Source organism: Pygocentrus nattereri, chromosome 4, assembly GCF_015220715.1.
Source record: "Pygocentrus nattereri isolate fPygNat1 chromosome 4, fPygNat1.pri, whole genome shotgun sequence".
In the NCBI taxonomy this organism is placed as follows: domain Eukaryota; kingdom Metazoa; phylum Chordata; class Actinopteri; order Characiformes; family Serrasalmidae; genus Pygocentrus; species Pygocentrus nattereri.
Window position 1 is genome coordinate 8,621,440 of NC_051214.1, and position 6,909 is coordinate 8,628,348.

General features: G+C 39.6%; 1 non-coding gene across 1 annotated transcript; it reads left to right on the forward strand.

Moving 5' to 3' along the window:
- The first annotated feature begins 2,316 nt into the window (after positions 1-2,316).
- On the forward strand, positions 2,317-2,374 carry LOC119263349. Its single transcript, XR_005130263.1, has one exon. It is a non-coding gene; the product is annotated as a U7 small nuclear RNA (small nuclear RNA).
- The last annotated feature ends 4,535 nt before the right edge of the window (positions 2,375-6,909 follow it).

Sequence of the window (6,909 nt, forward strand, 5' to 3'; positions counted from 1 at the left end):
CTATTTCTGATCTTCATTCCTTTGTTCATTTTCCCTTAAATCCTTTTTAGATATGCAGATACAGACTGGTAGATTAGATAGTATACAGATGTGTGCAAAAGTTTGTGCAGCCTTTGTCTATGTCTGGGTATATATATATATATATATATATATATGATAGTAAGTTGTGTTTTTTCTGGAGAGGGTGTTTTTCATAAAATGCCATTTGACCAGGGGTGCTCAAACTTTTGCATCACTCTCTTGAACTGACTTGAAGCTCTTGAAACCATCAACTCTCACATCAGAATGTGCAACACTACCACCTAGTGGCCAACCATGTTTGACAAAAATCTGGCTTTCCAGTATTCCACAGAGGCTGTTCCGCTTAGCCAGCAGCTGTGTTATAACCATCAGATCGAAATGCGTTGACCTAGTGTGAGACTTTATTTGTATCTGTATTGTCTTTCTACATTAGCTTCAGTTGTCAGTGGCTGTGCACTGTACAGCATTGACTGATCTCTTGGAACTGTTGGCCTTGTTAACATACGTCAATATGTGCTAAGTTTAGAACTTCCAACACATAAACTTCTATTAGTATTGTTACGTGGGTTTTCCATCGATCTATGTATTACACTAGTTGAATATCCAATATTCAAACATCCAAACCTGCCCGGAATCTTCAGTTATCAGCTCAGTAATTGTTTTATTTTTTAATTTGTAATGAATGTATTTTTTATTAAATGAATGAACCTTGCAGTTTCCTCATGGAGCGCTCTCCAAAGTCACCTTTTTTGGTAACACGTAATAAAACCAACAGACATCTTTTAGCTGTTACAAGTAAGGAGGTAATTACAGTTATTCATCACTAATTAATTCATGAATATTACTTTGTAAGACAAATACAAACCATTACTTTATTCTGCCTGATAAGAGACTTAAGTCATTTTTGTAGCCCCTTATCTAAAACGTTGCCAGTGTCTTGCTCCTGGCTCCACCCTCTCCTGTCTCCTCCCATATAGCCCTGCCTCATCATTATTGTTTCCACCTGTGTGTAGTTAGTTACGCTCCTTTCCCAGGTGGTTTCTACCATTGTCTTTGGTATAAGTAGCTCCTGTGTTTCAGTTTATCTTTGGCATCGTTTGCCACGTTTAAAGTTTTTGTGGAGGACGGATGAGTGTTTACTGGGGGTGTTTATGGATTTACAGCTCGTAAGCTCCTAGTGTGTAGAGGTGTTCACTGAGGTTGCTTAGGGGCTAAAATTTCCTACTCTAGTGTATAGGAGTGTTCATTAAGGTTCCTTAGGAGTTAATATATCCTAGTGTGTAAGTGTTCATTGAGGTTGCTTAGAGGCCAATATCTAGTATATAGGAATGATCATTAAGGTGGCTTAAGGGCTAACATCTACTAGTATATAGAAATGTTTTTTGATGTTGCTTAAGAGCCAATAGCTCCTATTCTAGTGTACAGGAGTGTTCAATGAGGTGGCTTACAGGCTAACATTAGTGTATAGGAGTGCTCATTGAGGTGTCTTAGATGCTGATAAATCCTAGTGTATAGGAGTGTTCATTAAGGTTGTTTGGGGGCTAAAATCTCCTAGTGTATAGGAGTGATCATCAAGGGGGCCCAGGGGCTAATATCTCCTAGTGTACAGGAGTGTTCACTCATATTACTTAGGGGCTAACATCTCCTAGTGTATAGGAGTGTTCATTAAGGTTGTTTGGGGGCTAAAATCTCCTAGTGTATAGGAGTGATCATCAAGGAGGCCCAGGGGCTAATATCTCCTAGTGTACAGGAGTGTTCACTCATATTACTTAGGGGCTAACATCTCCTAGTGTGTAGGAGTGTTCATTGAGGCTGCTTAGGGACTAACATCCAGTATATAGGAGTGATCATTAAGGTGGCTTAAGGGCTAACATCTCCTATTCTAGTGTACAGGAATGTACATTGAGGCTTAGGGGGCTTATATCTCCTATTCTAGGGCATAGGACTTTTAGTGAGGTTGTTTATGGACTAATATTTCCTGTTCTAGTGTGTGTGATGGATTATAGAGATTGCTTATGGACTAATATCTCCTATTCTAGTGTATAGGGGTGTGTTGTTGAGGTAGTTTATGGACCAATATCTTCTAGTGTGTAAGATCATTTATTGAGGTTTTTTGTGGACTGTTAGCTGACTGATGCTGGTCTGTGCTGTGGTTAGGATGGTTCCGTTTACCTGACTTGACCTTACACATGACCTTTCGTCATATGCAAAAGTTTGGGCGCCCCTGGTCAAACAGCATGTTTTGTTGATTTTTGTAAGTGAAAATGTTCTGCACTTGTGCATTTCTGCACATTTTAAAATTTGCTCTTTTAGAATTTGTCCAGTAGGTTTCTTATTAAAAAAAGGAGCCCCCGGTTGGGGCAGTCGTGGGGAGCTGGCCTTGTGACAGGAAGATTGCTGGTTCGATCCCCAGCACCGACAGTCCATGACTGAGGTGTCCTTGAGCAAGACACCTAACCGCCAATTGCTCCCTGGGCGCCGTGGATAGGGCTGCTCACCGCTCCGGGCAAGTGTGCTCACTGCCCCCTAGTGTGTGTGTATTCACTAGTGTGTATGTGGTGTTTCACTTCATGGATGGGATAAATGCGGAGGTGGAATTTCTCCGGTTGTGGGATTTAAAAAAACATCACTGAACTTAATGCACAATAACTGTTAATCAACATTTTGGGGAAAACACCAAACAAACAAGGAGTAGCCTGTGCAAATTTATGGCACACTGTATTTTGTATTTTCCAATATCTTAAACGCAGCAAAAATGAGAAATTTTGCACTAAAAGTTACAGCAAAATGCCATACATAAGTATGTTCTTTGTAGAGGATGTGTTCACTTTTTTGTTGTCTAGATTTTGCATCAAGCAGGACACAAAGCATAGTACATGATATGTTTCTTTATTTCATAAACAGAAATGGTGTCTAGACAAAAATCCGTCATTTATATAACACTAGCAATTGAAATGCATGAAAATGAGTTCGCACAATACCGTATTTACAATGGTTAAGTCATTAAATTCATTAGGGTCATGTAGCATTTAGAAATGAGGAAAAAAAAACAAAACAAAAAAAGTAAAAACTCTACAGAATAAGCAAATAACAGCTATCTCAAATTGACAATATTAACACAAAACAGTCTCCTAGAAAAGAGGGTCTAGAAAAACAAAGAGAGCGAGCAAGAAAACAAAAGAAAGAGAAAAGAAAGAAAAAAACGAAACCCGACTACGAGCCGAAGAGCTATTACATTAAAAACGATGCACCAAAAACCTACTAATACAATAATCCATATAATCTGTGTAAAAAGCATGTAGAAAAAACACCTGATGCGGTTTTGCTGATACAGTCATTGACCAGTTATGAGAGGTATGAAGGATTTTCACAGGTAGATAAGAGTGAGAGAGAGAGTCCGCTCTGCTAGTCGAGAGATGGGGGGCCCGGAGACCCCTGCATACACACATTTTCACGTCAAGGTGAACTATGGCCTCTGCAAGTTCTAAGGCAAAAAAGTTGGAGGTGCACTTCTATTCATCTTTACTCTGAAACATCCCCGTCGGGCGAAAGAGACGAAACTTGAGGAAAACGAGCATAGTTATCAAAGGACTTTTCTTTTTCTTCTTAAAAACATACAAAAAACTTCTTAAAAACAAAAAAAAACAAACAAAACAAAAGAGAGAGAATGCTAAACCTATCTAATCCAATTGAAACTCACAATTACTATGTACATGGCAAGTTCAATACACTCGTAAAAACGTGACACCTTTTCTTTGTAAACATTTTTGCTTTTCTATTTTTTTTTCCTCAAATGAGTTTCAGCCTGCATATTCAGCCTAGATACCGAATGGTTTATAAAGTCGAGCAAATCGTGAGAGATAAAAAAAAACAAAACAAAAGGCAAGGTCTTTCTCTTTTAATCCCACCAGTGAGGAGAGAGAGCAAGCTTTGGAGAGCCAGTGTCAATGTTTCAAAGAAGCAGCATGAAACAAACCGACTGAATAAAACAGCGATGTTTAACATAAGCTTACAAAACAGATAAGCACTTTTTATGCACGTCTTTGTATTTCTTTGATAGCATTTATATATAGAAACAAATACTGCAAACAAACAAACAAACAAACAAAACAAAACTGCATTGTCGTATTAGAAGTCTGCAGATTAAAAGCTTAGTGGAGGCATTTGTCAAATATTTTTAGGATTGATTACATTTTTTAGAGAATCTGCAGCCCTTGTTGTTCCAAAATCCTGTGCATTGTTTTTTTCTTTATGCATCGATTCTTAGCTTAAAAGAATGATGGGTGGACCGCCCATTAGCTTTTCCTCAGAAGACACATTTTTGTATCAGATTTGAACTTATAAGCAGAATAAAAGGAAGTAAAACACACAAGAAACGTCACCAGCTACCAGCAAAAGAACATTTGTCGGGAGAGAAAAATAAAAAAAACACAAAAAAGGTAGAAATAGAAAAAAACTGTTGGCACGCACCCTGAGACAAGATACAAGAGCAAACGTGAGACTGTTTGGATGAAGGCGACCGAAGCTGGCCGATGTGGAGCTGAATGGAGAGAGCCAACAAGCTTATTCGACTCGTGAGGTTTTGGGTAACCAGGCGGCTTTTAAAAGAAGCTTTCAGTAGCCGTTCGCTGACTGCTACAGTGCCAGGCCTAATACTATCACTGCGTTCGACTTAACTCAGAAGCGGGAAGCTCTGGAATTACGTCCTTTCTGACATCCAGCTACAAAGGAGGAAAAACTGTAGGCATCCCCACGAAAGTGAGTTTTGTTAGCAACACGTTAGACAGCTAATGTTAGTGATACGAGTGATGCCTTTAACATTCCTGATGAATTCTTCTGGAAACAGGAAGATTTATGGTCGGAGTCATATAGTCATATGCCAAAGTTTGCACAACCCCAGTCAAACTACATTTTGTTGAATTTCAAAGTGAAAACAGGTTAACACTTTGCAACAATTCGGCATTTTTCAGCAATTTTAGTGCACAATTTCTAGTTTAATGAAATAACAGGAACACGAAATAACAAATGTGCTAAAACTTTTGCACAGGCCACATTTCACAATTGATTATTTTCCCAATGTGCTAAATTCAGCAAGTAACCAGTCATTGTGCATTAAAATGTGTTTCAGTGTGAAGGGTGTGTGTTTATCTTCACCGACAAGAGGTGCCAAACTTTGGCATACAGCTGCCAATTTAACCGTCTGTTGCGTCTGTAGGTTGATTAAACCTCATCTAGAAGAATAGTGACACCTCATCTTCGTTGAAGGTGTTCGCAGCGACACAACTGTAGATTTAAACGACGACTGTGTAAAGTAGAGGAATGGTGCTTCCTTACTGTTGATGACTGTTAGCAGGCATGGTCGCTTAACATCGTTCACAGAGTTCCAGACTTTTCCGACTTTTTCGGAAATTCCGAGTTATGAGCTGTAGTTGAACGCAGTGTTACACGTTCACATTACGCTCATCACCCAATTCCGATTTTTTTGCTCAAATCTGATCTTTCTGCCTTTAGGGTTCACATTTAAGTTTAGAAGTGACCCAGATCTGTCGTTAGTGCCTTAGGCATCCTTCTCAGTAATGTCTACGTGTGTCACGAACAACAACAACAACAACAAACGAACCAACTAGCAGCACAAGCCAGAGAGATTAGCAGCACTGAACATATCTCAGCTGTTTCTAATGGGGTGAGAAGGTGATAGAAGGCCAGATACTTTTGCAGTGTTATCTGGCGAGCTAGCCGCTGCTACCAATGCTGGATGCAAAACATGAATTCCAATCTGGCTTCTCGTTAACGTCTGATTCACACACTTAAAAAAGATGGTTTGTCAAGTTTTCTTTAGTAAAAGGGATGGTTCTAGTTAGAACAACAACTATAAAGAACCCTTTCATGCTTAAATGGCCCTTTGAATTGTGAAACTGTTCAGATTGATGGAGAATATGGGGGTATGTTGTTCTATATAGCACCAAAAAGGGTTCTGCTATTGATAGCATGTCAAACTTGAAACCTGTTTGGTACTAACAGAACCTGAAGAACCATTACGCAAAGAAGCATGAAATAGCTCCATACTGAACTCATGGTTCTAAACAGAATCATCCCCTTTACTAAACCCTTGAAGAACCATCCTTTTAAACGTGTTGGATGCACAACATTGAAAGTGGCTCAGGTCTGATGCGAAAAGATCAGATTTATGTGTTCACAGCTCTGAAAATGTCCGATCTGTGTCACTTCAAGGCAAAAGCATCGGATTTGTGGCAGTCTGGTAACGTGAACGTGGCCTAAATCCTTTCATACCTGCATCAGAATGTGAAACGAATGATCCCTTGGCTGTTGAGGCGTAGCGAACACGAGCTGGGGGTGGGGTGGCGAGGCGACCATGTCGCTACAATGCAATACATTACAACCTTAGCTGTGCGATCATGGCCACTCGGGAAAGCAATAACTATGAGACGTCTGTCATTATAGCTTTGATTTTTCTTCTGGGGATACTTTTCCCCCCTGAAATGTCATAGATACTCAAGTGTATGACAGTGTGCTTGTCTAGTGGAACGTCACGCTTTCCACTTTTTACTTATACAACAAGTAGTACAAAGGAAAAACAACAACTCGTTTATAGGGATGATTTGCATATGTGTGCACAAGAAAAAGAGTCCGTCCGTCCGTAAATCCATCCGGACCGATAAATTCTTTAGTTCCCGTTTTGTACCTGATCATAATTTTTCGAAAAATGGCAAATACTGTTCATTTCTAGGAAGAGAAATAGAAGAAGGGAGCGAGAGCGAAGCAAAAAACGAAGAGAGAAGGAAAGCAACAAGCGAAACAAGAGCACAAAACTAGCAATCACGACGAGTCTAGATTCTAAATCCCTACAACAGAGCACTGCGTCCAGTA